Source organism: Acartia tonsa, chromosome 2 (genome assembly GCF_053477335.1).
Source record: "Acartia tonsa isolate MP-2025a chromosome 2, ASM5347733v1, whole genome shotgun sequence".
Lineage (NCBI taxonomy): Eukaryota > Metazoa > Arthropoda > Copepoda > Calanoida > Acartiidae > Acartia > Acartia tonsa.
Genome location: NC_137261.1, coordinates 8,434,731 through 8,449,587, shown reverse-complemented (window position 1 = coordinate 8,449,587; position 14,857 = coordinate 8,434,731).

Sequence of the window (14,857 nt, the reverse complement as noted above, 5' to 3'; positions counted from 1 at the left end):
TAAATAGTTTTTTAGTGCTTCTATGTAAAAATTGCTGATCTGTTTGCTTGTCCGTTGCGGCAAATATCAATAATGAAGCAAACGATCTGTGAAATTACTAGGTTAATTAAGTTTTGCTTATCTGACACCTAGGCATAGGATTCCATTGTGGCTAATTACCATCCCTAGGTAAGGCTAGGGGCGAATTCGCTAATACAATATAATCTGCTATTAATGGAAAATTTGTTCCAATTTAAACAAGATATTTTTTAAATTTGAGGAGAATTTAATCAGTTTTTATACTTTCAGCAATTATACTTTATGAAATTAGTGATACCGGGTTGTTGCTGCTCTAATTATGGTAAAACTTGTTTCCAAAATTTGAAAGGGGGTGGGTTAATGGTTTTGGGTTCTTCATTATCAAAATTTTGGATTTTACAGAAAAGAACTTTATACAGCAAGAGAAAATGTTTAATTAGTACAAGGACAATTAATGTCGTTGCATAATAATAAATTATGAAATCAATTAATATTTAATCATTATTGATTTTTAAAATATAGACCTCTGTAAAATAGTTTGCAAAAAAGTTTTCCAGTATGGCTTCAAAACCAAAAAAAAATACATTGGAAAATATTTGGAAAAAATACATATATCATCTTCAGTCAAGAGCATTTTTATCAATAAGTCATATGCATACATCATTTTAGATAAAAACTCCATGTTAATCTTTGCAAAATTTTCAACTTTTCAATCTAGAATATTTTACAACAGAGTATCGACAGTAGTATAGAAAGTTAATTTGTTTTTAAAATAATTAGGGTCGGTCCGTTCGTATGTCTGAAATGGATAGCTTTTTTCGTTATTTTAGGCATGTTAGAATTGTCCTATCGATTTAAAACTTTGCATGGTGATTCCTGTAGTAGTTAGGTACGATTTAGAAAGCGCAGCAACTCTATAATCATTACCAGAATGTCCATACGTCCGTTTTTAACATGTTGATTTTTCTACTTTTTTAATAACAAATTTTTATGTGATCTAATTATCCGATTGATTTGATTTTTGGTATATTGATTCCTGGGACAACAAATATTAAGCGAAGAAACTCTATAATCAAGTCCTAAAAATGTAAGTATGTCCATAAACATTATCCTGTATCAAGCAAATTTACTTACAATTTTGCTTTGACTCTAATACATTTATATTCTGATTATTCAGTTCTGACACTATACAAGTGTTAATGTCCGTTTGTCCTACAGTTTCAGTGCTTCGGTTTTATGGGGTTGTCATCCTTTTTAGTTATCAAAAATTTTATTCAAAAATAAATTTTTGTTGTTCTGTAAAACAATTTGAAACATAGGCAGGCCAGGGGGCCGAGCGCTGCGGCCATGACCTTTATTACTATTTGAGACTATTTTTCTCAAGAAGCTACTTTTCTTAAGTAAATGTCCTTAAGCTACTTTGTCCTGAAGCTACTTTGTCCGAAGCTACTTTGTCCGAAGCTACTTTGTCCAAGATCCATTAAAATTCTTGAGTTATTATACAGTTTTGTATGTATAAGAAAAATTGCATTATGCATATCAAGTATTAAGCTATCAATCAGATTACGCATAAAAACCCTTTGAATATCAATTTTTCTTACTTGGATGAATTGGTGCATGGTCTAAAACCACCCCAGCCCATAAAAGCCCAAATCAACCAACCCAGAAAATGCTGATATCCCTTACTTTAAAACACAAAAATACTAATTTAAGTCATAGATATTTCTTTGATTAGGTTGTTATTAGGTCCTTTTAAATATTTGCAATTAGAATTGATTTAGCATTATTCAGACATTTAACGTAAGTTTGACTTTAGACCAGCCTTTAATATTTTATAATATTAATTGTAGACACACAAATGTGCATTGTGCGAGCGCGATGTACTTTGTAAGCAAGTATGATATAGTCATTATACCTAACGTACTACGACCTAGCAACATACGGACAAACCTTAGTAATAATATTTGAATATTTTTTGCTTATAACATTGAATGCAGAGGGTCTGACTTTTATGATTAATTCACAACCAGTTTTGCAATATTGATACCTTTTTTATATTGAATTTTTTTCCATAATGAAACTGGGAAAATGTCAATGAAACATGGACGAAAATGTTCTTTAAAATACAATGTATGGTGGAAAAATTAGTCTATTATATATTGGCAAACATTTGTTGAATCACTCCCCTCCCTCTGAAACACCCTCTTAATAAAGCTAAAGGGTGTGTCAAGTTTAAAAGTCCCCCCCCCCCTACTACATTTTATTAAATGTTTATTTTATTTTATGCACCCTTTAAGTGCTTTTGGGACTGATTTATTTGGAATTCTAGATTTCTAGATGTTGCTGAATATTGAATTTTTTATATATGCTAATGTTCGTTTGTCTGTCTAATTTGTGAAAATGTACTTTAATTGAGGCTGTTACCCTTGTTTTCTGATTTTGAAATAGTAGAGCTTTGAATATTATATTATGAGTTGTCAACACAGAATTTGTATATCAAAAGATAAGATACATTTTGATTACTTTATATGGTAATGAGTTGCGCCTGTTTTAGGACAAGCCATTCTTCCTTCACTGACTATTTCCTTGGCATCTGACATAGCAGGAACCATTATTAACGTTTTTCGTTATGAAGCAGTGTTAGGTCGAGATTAGAATCAATCACCATCCTGATAACGAACAGATGCGCTACATGTGGAGCCACGGTCGCGGGATAAAAAATAAAGTTAGCAGAGAGGCACAAACTCTTGCAGAGATGCTGTGCTTACAAAAATTTGTCAGGTTTCCTGTTTATCATTTTTATTTAAAAAATACATTTTCTTTTTATCAATTGTTTTATTTCCTGCCAACAGAAAAAACATAAAGTAGTAATTCAACAACCAAATTGACAATAAAAAGTGTAAAATTGTAATTAATTATTATAAAATAACTGTTTTAGCTTCAAATAAAAAGAAAAATATAAAAATACAGGGAAAACTAGAACATATTAATTACTCCTCCCCTAGTGTCGGGTACAAGTCTACCATACTTGATTAATACCTTTCTGTGGATGGTTGATAACAATGTAGGACTAGACATTTATAGTAGGTCAAAAGGCACTAACGTTCCGACTATTACAGACAACCAACCTATTTGATTGCAGAGGCTTTGTCTATTAGTCCTTTACTGTGCAGGGTTGAGCTGCATGGTAACGGCATATCAGCTGTAGGTTTAAAAATTTTAACGTCTATTGGTATGACGCAGTTTAGGCCAAGATTCAAACCCATCATCTCCCGAACGACGTGTGGATACTCTACTACAGTTCTGGACGTTAGCAAACACCTAATCAAAAGTAACATTTAAGGTTTGGGTTATTGCTCAAGTAAAAAGTTTAATTTTGTGAAATAAGTATAAATTCAGATAAAAAGGATGTGAAAGACAGCAAAAATAAACTTACAAAAAAACTATTGTTATTTAAAATAATTGGCAATAAATAAGAATAATATAGCAGTTCAACTGATATTGTAACAACATACGGACTTACTCAAGTTTCTGCCCAACTAAAAAATTGTCACTCTAAATTAACATCTTTTATTTCCTGACTTTGATGGGCATTCGATATTTTTCTATTTTCCTACTTGCATTTGCATAAAATAAATTTTTATCATTTAATACAAATTTAGTGAATTAAGAGCTTTATAGGGGTGAATTTAACGATTTTTTAGATTTCGAGAAAGATAGGCATATTTAAAAAAAAATATATATATATCTAATTAATTTTATTTAGGAACCTGGACAATTATATTCATAAGTAGCGCAATACGCAAATACATTAGGTATACATGAATATAATGATGCCATTGCCCAGGGAAGGGTGGGAGGGGTGACATTGGACTAAACAAACAAGCTAATCAACAAGGTTATAAATAGGTCTTTCAAAAAATCGGGGTTTACTACGTTTTTATTGATTGTGTGTTAAAAATTAAAAACTTTACTTAAGTTTAGAGTAGCTCTTCTAACACCAAAAAGTACACACTTTTTTTTTTACAATTTTGACACTAATTTAGCAGCCCGACCTAAATTAACTAAAAAAAGGAGAGAGAGAGATAATTCTTTGATAGAATCCAATTATTTGAAAACCCTATAAAATTTGATAAATGCACTTCTATATTTTGCTTCTAGGTGTTCAATCAAATTAAACTTTGTTTTTAAATAGCAAAAAAAGTTTTTTAAAAGAGCAAAACTCATTTGCGACCTAACAGACCTTCAAGGAAGTTTCATACACATCCGTCTCATTTTTTTTTTAAGTATTAGGTCAAGTACCAATGAAACAGCAAATATTTGTCTCTAAGTCATAAGTTTTAATTGTAATTATTGGCTATTGTGTTTTTTCCCAAAGAAATTCCAATAATTGGTTTTAAATTCACGCATCTGACATAGCAACAGTCATCACCATTAATTGAAGTAAATTCACTTACATTAAGTTTTTTGATTTGTTTTGTGTGAATAAAGTTTTGTTAGCAGTTATATATATAGGTCAGTTGAAAGAGTTTATTTCAAAAATAAACTTCAAACTAATCCATCCAAAATCTTTCTTCAATTCTGAGGGATTCGAAGAATTCGATTTCCCACTAAAATTTTACTTTTTCTTTTTCCTACTTTGTTTTTGAGAATTGTAGCATTTCTGCAATGAGGGCCTGTAAGTCAATAATAACATTTAAAGATTCTTGCTACATTACGATTAGGATATTTTACACGTTTAGATACCTTTTATAGTTTTTTCAATGATCAAGAAGAATAACACGACAATATAACTTATTTAATTAATATCCCGTTTTGAAATAAAAAAATCTAAAATAAAACCTTGAATGTTTTTTTTAACAATTTAAGGATTTTATCATCCTAGTTGCATTGAGGTTTAAGGTTTATCCCATTCGACCACATTTTCCCCATTTGTCTCATAGTGGTAGGAAAAAAAGTATAAAATCTAAATTTGTTAATATTTTAAAGTAATTAAATATAAAAAAGTATTCTAGAAACAAGGATAACAGCATCAATAAGTTGACAAACATACAAAGTGAGTTATAGAGCAGATGTTCAGTTTTCAGAACATTTAGGGAAAAGGAAATGTGATTCTGACAAACAATTGTAATTGAAAATTTTACCTCAACCCCATTTCCTTTTTTCTCCCCTTATTACCCACTTCCCTTTCATTTATACCAAAAAACAAGTTTTACTCTAACTTTACTCCAACAAATATTTAATTTTCGGCAATTTCAAATTAATTGGCTGAATAGCAGCCCATGATAACTATAATAAAAAGAAGAGAGGGCATATGCAAAAACTCCAATGAAATCACGAAACTTTAAAAAAAAGTTTTCATCTTCTTACACATGATAGATAGACCGACGGAAAAAAACAATGAATAATTTAGATGCGCATATGTCATAGGAATCTTCACTAAAAATTGCAGCTGTCTCTAATAACAGCTGAGAAAGTCTTAGTGTTAAAGACTGACAGACAAAGTTAATTTTATAGTAGCGTTGAAAGAAACAAATCAGGGAATACGTACTTTAAATAAAAGTGCAGTCATGTCTAAAATTATTTACTGAAAAAAAATTAATTGACATAAAAATAAACAAAGGGACTGAATAAATATTAATTGGTCAACAGAATCTGAGCAACAAAATTAAGCCAATTATCCATAATAGCAGCTGAGAAAATCACAATTAGCCGTAATAGTTTGATGTTTTCCTGAGTATTACCGACTGACCATTAGAAAATTGAGTTAAAAACAACAGTTATTTGTAAAATAAGATTTATTTGAAGCTAATTGATTGGTTTATCCAATAATATAAAATAGTATGTTTTTTTGTCTGAAACTTAAGATCTCAATAAATATTGTACCGATAGGGTTCTTTATTTTATTTTAGATGCGCTTCACATAGGTCTTATGATAATTTTATTTAAGTTTATTTTCAGATTTAATTCTTGGGATGGTTTTAAGCTTTTTTACTAGCTCATCTCTGCCCGTTGAATACATAGCACCTTGTGCCATTTAAAATTGCTATTTTTAGGTATATATATTTTATCCTTCCTAACTTTTAAACAAACAGTCTCTAGATGATTAGGCTAAATTTTGTACTTATTACAAAAAATTAAATAAATCAAAGGGACAAAAAGCAACTTATTTTACTATTGTAATTTTATTTCAAGTATTATTCAAGCAGATACCAAATGCCTGAAATGCTAGTAAACTGCACTGAACATATCATGTGATCAAACAAAACCTACACTTCACAATCAAATCAAAATTCCCCCCTCCCCCGCCCTTTCCCTTGCAATTTCTCTCTGGTACTCTGTCCGTGGTTCAAGAGACAAGACTCCGGCAGTTAGAACACAAATTTGACGGAGTTACTTTGTACTGGTTATGTACCTCCGATGTCAAATGTTGGGCAGGATGAAATTGGCGGTATTTTTCAAATACCACTAAATTTAATTTTAGCAAAAACACTGCAAACAGTTAGTGTGTGTGTTTAGATTAAAAACACAATTCGTTTTTTGGGGGGGTAAAATGGCTCGCGAAGCGCGCCGCAAATTTTTTTTACCCCCCCCCCAAAATTTTTTTTATTAGAGATTTTTTATTTTGGGGGGGGTATTTACCCCCCCAAAATTGTTTTTTTTTGGGGGGGGGGGTAAATACCCCCTCCTAAATGGTTGGGGGTGCCTACGGCATCCCCAGGGTAGGGGTAAATTTTAAATGGGGGGGGGGGGTAAAATAAAAAAAATTTGGGGGTGCCTACGGCACCCCCATAATCGTTTGGGGGGGGGTATTTACCCCCCCAAAATTGTTTGGGGGGGGGGGTAAATACCCCCTCCTACATGGTTGGGGGTGCCTACGGCACCCCCAGGGTAGGGGTAAATTTTAAATGGGGGGGGGGGGTAAAATAAAAAAAATTTGGGGGTGCCTACGGCACCCCCATAATCGTTTGGGGGGGGGGTATCCTACGGCATCCCCAGGGTAGGGGTAAATTTTAAATGGGGGGGGGGGGGGTAAAATAAAAAAAATTGATCAGTTTTTTGACTAAAGGAGTTTTCAGCTGTTTTGAAATGACACCGACACTTGCCTAGAACAGAAGTCGGTGCACTAGCACTAAAGTGCTTTAGGGTAGGAGAAATTTGGGGGGAAAAAGGGGAGTGGGCAATGTAATTTGGTTCTCCTTTATTTAGTTTTACACTGCCTCACTCTTAGAGATTATATAACCTATACACTAAAATAAATGTTTTGATTAATTTGTTACTCATAAATATTGTATCTATATTATCTAATTTTCCTTCTAGATTTGGTGAAATAATTAAGCTAATATGTGAATAAGATATGCATGTAACATTAATATTGAGTGAAGAGAAATATTTGAAGCATAAAAAAGCTTTATATTTCACTAGGAGGAACGAATTAGCCCTCTGATAAAAAAGATAATAAAATTAAAATAAGATATCAAATTATGTTTTCCTCAATACTTGTTATTCCCAAAGTTATCTAGATTTGTTTAAGCTAAAGTAATGGCTTTTGGAATATACAATTACATAATGTGCTATCCTATCCTATTATATTAAGAAGTATGTTTTTTTTTTGTCTGGAGCTTAAAATCTCAATAACTACTAAATCGATTAAGTTCTCTATTCTAGTTAAGCTTCACATATGTCCTAATAAAGTTCAAGCTATTTTCTAGTCCCTCACGGCTCTCTGCCTCATGGTATACAGATCCCCTAGATGCTAGGGGGGGGGGGGGGGTTATCCAATAGTCTTACAATATTGTGGCTATACCTATGTGTGATAAAAAAGGTTAATTTTTGTTGGACATTATTTTGCGTTACACTTCTTTGTGCCCTGTATTTTCTTAAAACCGAAGCTTTTATATAATTAGGGTCAGTCAGTCCGTCCGGCCGTCAGTCTGTTCGTAACGGTTAGCTCTTTTCGTTAATTTAGGCAGGTTAGAATTGTCCGATTTTAAATTTTGCATAGTGATTCCTGATGTAGTTAGGTAGGATTTAGATAGCGTAGCAACTCTATAAGCGTTACCAGAATGTCCGTACGTCCATTTTAAACATGTTGATTTTTAACTAATAAAATTTTTTTTATGTTATATAATTTTTTGATTGATCTGATTTTTGGAATACTGATTCCTAGAACAACAAGGTACAATATTGTAAGTGGTGCACCTCTATAATCAAGTCCAAAAAATGTAAGTATCCTGTATTTAAGCAGTTTTTCAACTAATTTATTTAAAGTTTTGTTACGACTTGTATACATTTATATTCTGATTATTCAGTTCTGGCACTCTACAAGTGTTAATGTTCGTTTGTCCTTTTTTTTCAGAGCTACACTTTTATGGATGTTGTCATCCTTGTTTAAATCTGTATTTTAGTTTATAATGCACCCTCCCACATCCCAAAGAACAAAGGGCAATTTTGTTTATAGAGGGTTAAATGTGGCAGTATGTTAAAATGTTCCTACCATCACTTGAAAAAGTGCTATGCGCGTACTTATACAATATGCAGCATTAGCTTTAATGTTTAAAATAAAGTTGTATGTATTTGTATAAAATTCAATAAAACCAACTAATGTATATTAAAAGATTATAAAATATACAAGATTAATATAATTTTGCTACCAGATATTAAACAAACTTTTCTTGTAAAATAGTTTTACGTCTAAATTGAAATTAAAATGTTTAAAATTGTTTAAAACTCCCGGGCTACTCATTTACATATATACCATCATAGTCAAATTCAATTCAGATTTTCATCAACAGATATGTACAGGGATAGGTAAATGAGAGATAAGATAATTTTCCCCATGTTACAAAATTTGTCTTCTTTTATCAGCTCTCTCATTTACATCGACTACAAATGTCTAATAACGCTTTGGAGGAAGGAAACAAAGTTCTAGAAGAATTGGTTTATATGAAACTAGTAGTTACGCCCCTAAAATCTAGGAAATTTATACTCGATGGAGGGAAGAAAATAACCTTAAACCATCTAAGACTCAAATTGTAAAACAAAACAAATTTAAATAAAATATCTTGTTTAAATTTAGCAGATTTAGGCAGGGAGTAAGGGAGGGGACAATGGGCAATTAATTCAATTTAAGTTTTCGCTGATAGACCATGAAATCCAGATTTATCCAGAAAATTTAAAGAAAATTGTAAAGTGTATGTCCATCAAATCTAAAAAAAAAAATATAAAATAAGAAAAAAAATCTAAGAAAAAAGGGATTAATTTAAAATTAGATTACCAGTGCATCAGACTGACATAACCTTTCTGTAATAAATTACTAGAAAAATCTGTATGGAACTCGCTGTTTCAATATCCCTAAATTTTAAAACACTACTATATACAAGAACTTAATTTAAGGGTTCTTAGATTGTTTATTACACAAATTTCACAATAAAGTTTTTATCTATGAAATGATATTTTTTGGAGAAAAAAAAATTTTTAAACCCGCCGTCTCCTAGAAATTAATATTATTGATACTTGTCTGCTATATTCAATACTAACCCAGCGAGTTAGTGGCAATGACGCGCTAATACCCAAAATCAGTCAGAACCTGCTAAATTCCAGAAATAAGGTATAACCAACAAGCAAAACAAATCTAAAATAATATTTGGGGGGCAAATGGAGAGGTCGTCAATTTTATGATGTGTTGCCCCCCAACGACAGCTGAAAAACACGTATAGGTTTTGTGATTTTCTTCCGAATTAATTTCGTTATTGGTATGAGCTGGCTAAATTCTTGCACATTCCCTTTAAGCCAGTACCCTGAGACTCCTTAAAATTGAATATTCGATCCATTGTCCCCTCCCTTACTTCCTGAGATTTAGGAGAGGGATTTTTATTTATTATTTCATTTTATTATTATTTGCATTTGAATGTAAGGTTTTTAGACATCCTGTTTGTGCAATATCCTTAGTTTAAAAAAAATAATCTTTCGAATCAAGTTGGATATAATAAGAAAAGTGTTTTTTTTTCGACACTTTGAAAGCTGCTTTCTGGTATGCTATAGTATGTTCTCACCCTATTTGAACCTTAAAAAATTTCTGGTATCCTGGACTCAAAAATCTGCAGGGAGCGCGCAAAGATGCTTATAAGTTCAATTTTGCGCGCATTTTCTCTAGCCGTGTGCTACCTGTATGACATTTTGCCTTGCCTATTCCAGAATTACTTAAGACTATGTTTTGCGAGTTATATTGAAATGGGAACTTTGGCTGTAAGGCCATTTGTTAGTGAGCAGCTTTCAAACTTACCAAAAATACCTTCCTTTATAGAATTGACTTGATCCATTATTTCTCAGTTACTGTTAAAGTTATATGGCTGATTTTGGTGAAAACTTACTTTGTGTATCCATGTTTTAAAAATTGACTTCATACACTCTTTTCAACAAATAATGTTGAGTAAAACCTCCTAATCTCAGTGAACTAGCCATCTTCAGCTAGCCAAGTCATATCAGGGGTTCATAGATAGGTCAATGGAATAGAAATAAATCCCTCAATTTTAAATCAAATAATTTAAGGTTCAGAAAGATTAATTTTTTTTCTGACCTGTCTTTTAAAATAAAACATTTAGAATTTTGTTAGTTAAGTCATTGGATCCATTCTTTTCTTGATGATCTAATAAGCATTAACTTTTTATTTGATTAAAAATTAAAAAAATAGCATTCCAAATTTCAATAGGAAAAATATGTATTGTCTCTTTCCCTTCCAGAGACACATGACTGTAAAAGAGGTCTTTGAGACAAAAAAAGTAATAAAGATGGGGATTAGTGGGGTAAATGTGCTTGTGCAGTCTCAATAGATATACCAAACTAGAGTTATAAATTATTTTGCTAAAAGCGGTCAAAAGACTATTTTGAACTATATATTTATTTCTAAAAAGTAAACTGTTTTTATTTCGTGAACTATATAAGTTTTCAATTTCAGGGAAGACCTTTTTACAGTTCCTATTAATTTAAAAAAAAATTAAGATGCTTTTAGGGACTAGGGGCGCAGCACCTATTCACCTATTTTTTTGTGTTGTACCAAAGTAACTCGTTAACCACTGTACTTTCAGCAAAACTTTTAACTTTAGAGAAAGTATTATCCTTCCAAGCTATCATCTCTTTCGGTATTAAATACATAAAAATCCTGGTAATTCTTAAGCTGTAATGAAATATTCCTCGTCATGACATAAAATAATAATATTTAATGAGTCTGATTATTTATAATTTTATATTTGCAAGGATAAAAAAAACGAGTACATAGGAAAAGCAGCAAAATTTATACTAAAAGATATTTTACATAGACGTATAGCGGATAGTTTAAGCTTTATTTCAACAAGGATGACAACATCTAAAAGTAGCGAAGCATAAATAATCATGGATGGACAATGACATACAGATTAAATTATTGAGGTAGCAAATGCTTCGTTTCTTATGGATGTTGTCATCCCTGTTTTAATACTGTTTTTGCTACTTTTTAGTTTTTTTTTATTTAACAACACATGTATTTGCGTTGGTTCTTCTATACATCTATTCTAGTTTTAATACATTTAAACAATTTCGTCCTTGTTTTAAAATCATTACTTTACCATTTGACTATTTGTGGAGGAATTACTGTAGTAATGATGGTTTCTTTATGATTTAATGTGATTTATAGTCATTAACAAGGTGTCCCTCGGCGTCTGCAAAGTTCTTCATTTGCACATTGTTTCATTTTTACAAATTATGAAATGGCAATTGATATACAAATATACGTGGAAAAGGTCGTCTATTTAGGTTGCATGGAACTCATTTATTGGTCAGTTCGTTCATCCAGCAGGAGAAGAGGGGATGGGGTAAAGTAGGTGAAGCAGGGGTATCGTTATTTTTTTCTTTCACTGCGAGTTTCACTTTATTCGAAAATCTGGTGCAGCATCCAGGTAATAAATATCAATTGGATTAGTAATAAGTTTAAAAGATGTTTTGTAGTTAATTATTTGATAATGTGACATATTTAGCGGGAATGATGACACACCGTCATTACGCAAATTAATAAAGTTTTTTTATTATGTAATACAATAAAAAAAATAATTATTCTTCGATTGTTTTTTGTTACCCCACCTAACACATTGGTTAGGTTAGGACTAGGTATCCATAAATTTCAATTTATTCAAATAATAAATTTATAAGTATAGATGTATGCACCAAACAACTACTTCCCTTTATTGGTAGTTTCATTTTTTTCTAGGGGCGATTTCTCTTGGGAGAGTGGTGTTACCTTGCCCCAAAAAAGTTATAAACCCTCCTCATTTTAATGAGAAGCTACACTGTATAAGAGAAACATATTGGTTTAGCGGTTAGCGAGATCCTTTTGTACACACAGACAGAGACATCCTGTCACTTTTATATAAGAATATCTTTATATCTATTCCTGATTATATACCTTTCTTAAGTTTTCTTGAATTAGGTCAAAAGTTTTGTTACAGTAAAATTTGCCCTTAGATTTGAAAGTCCTTTGTTTCACTGTCCTTAATTATAGAACAAGGTTAATAACATCCAAAAGCGACGCTGAAGAAATGAGACAGTTGGACAAACTAATGACAGCAAACATTGAGGTCTTTGGATTTTCTGCTTTGATTGGTTTTAAAGGTTATTTAGCACAGTTCATTACTATAAAAATTTTGTGTGAAATTCCCAATCTTAACCAGACCACTGTCATCTAGCCATTCAAGTTGCGTAGATTTCATATCTGCAACTAGAAAATCCAACGAAATATATTTTTTGAAAAATTTAAGTTTGAAAATTTCAAGTTCAAATTTCATCCCCTAGGAGCTTGCATTCATCCATAATAGAAAAACAAATATTTATATTTTTTAATTCTTTACAACTTTGCTTTTATGAAGTCTTTCATAAAACCACTCTATATATGATTTATTTAAGGCTGAATTTCCGTGACCTTAGCAAAGCAACTGATAAAAATGGCCATTGATTAACTCCCTTCAGGAGTGGTTTTATGAAAGCAAAATTGTTCAAAATTGTAAATTAATAATCTTTGCTTTTCTTGTCATAATTGTGCAGTAACTCCTAGGGGATGAAAATTGAACTTGAAATTTTCAAATCTAATTTTCTCAAAAATTAGGTTTCGTTAGATTTTCTGGTTGCCAGATATGAAATCTACGCATCTTGTTTATAAATTTATACTATAAATTTATATAGTAATGAACTGTTAGTAAAGGATGCTTAACATGAACGTACCTTTGATTTTAAGATGTTAGTATAAATTGATTCTTTGCTATTTTCTAGACTAGCCTAGGAGTTAGGGCTCTCCTAGCCTCACATATAGATATAGGGAACTAAGTAAACTATAGGAGTCAGACTATTTTTATATAGAGATACTATCTTTATCGATCAGGAGAATAACTTTTGATAAAATCAAATTATTAGAAACTTGTAAAATTTTGGTGTCTAAATGGAATTTCTGATAATGATTTAAAGTTGCTCTGCTTATAAAATTATAATATATAACTATTTATGTGCAAATTATGAAATTGATAGAAAGATTCTACTCTTTTGGTGGTTAGTTCAAAAAGCCAAGTCGAGGACAGAAAACCCTTCTGCTTTATTTGAAAAAAATGAAAAAAAGAGGAATGGGTAGTTTTTGTCAATATTGTTTTTGTTTTTGTTTTGTTATATTATAGATTAGGTTAGGTTAGGTAATATTGAGATCCTATTAGCCCCACATGGTTAGGACCCCCACAGGGGACAGTTATGAACTAAAGTGGCAGAAAGGGGTTTTGCTAGGCACTTAAAGGAAAAGCACTAAAATTTCTATAAATTATTTTGACTAATTTATAGAAACACTGCACATAAAAAAGCTTGTATTAAAACGTAACAGATTTATCAAAATAGTTTTCCTCTCTATGTAAGTGTTAGAATAGAGTTAAATAAGTAGTTTCAGCATCCAGTTTTTCTTTTTTAGACACAATTGGGTTTACATAAGGCATGTGTCAATAACACATTGCAAAAATAATTCATGTAGGGGGGGAGGGGAGGTAGGCCCATATCTCCTAATATAATAAGCCAAGGGCGTACACACCCTTCAAACCACACTCCAACATTGGTCATACACAATTTAGATGTAAACTATATGAAGATTCTAAAAATATATTTAGCTTATTCTAAAATAATTATTCTATTATTTGTGTAGAGACATTTTGTCATACTTGTCTCACAAGAAATTGTGATAATTTTTTTCAAGGCTCGGCAGTTGAAGATGCTTGGCTTGAATAATGTGGAATGCCACTAAATAGTTGTAAATTAAAACAGTAAAGCTACTCTATTACTTTGAATGTCTTACAGTATGCCTGTTCATTCGTAAAGTTTTTGGCTAAATGAGGTTTTACCCAGCTTCCATAAAAAGATAGATAACTGAATTAAAATCTAATTTTTAGGAACTGTGAATTCTATGGATTGGAAAGTTATATAGGTACTCGACTGCTAAATAAAATACTATCGGCTGCGCTCCTAGCGAATGCAAATTTAAGGAGCAAGGAAAATAACTTAAATACAAACTTTGATATAAAAATCTTAATAGCCTAAAACCATCCAGGGACTTAAAATGAAGTACCTAATCGATTGAATAGTTATTGAAATTATAAGCTACAGACAAAATATCCTTACTACTTTAAAGGATTCAAAACATATTTTTTAACTCTTATTTTATACATCTTAATTGGAATAGGCCCCTTTTATATTTAAAGTGCAGTATAATTATTTTTATGAAATTTATACAAAATGGATTTTTGCATGAAGTAATACTTCCATTAGAAAAATAATTTATCAGATT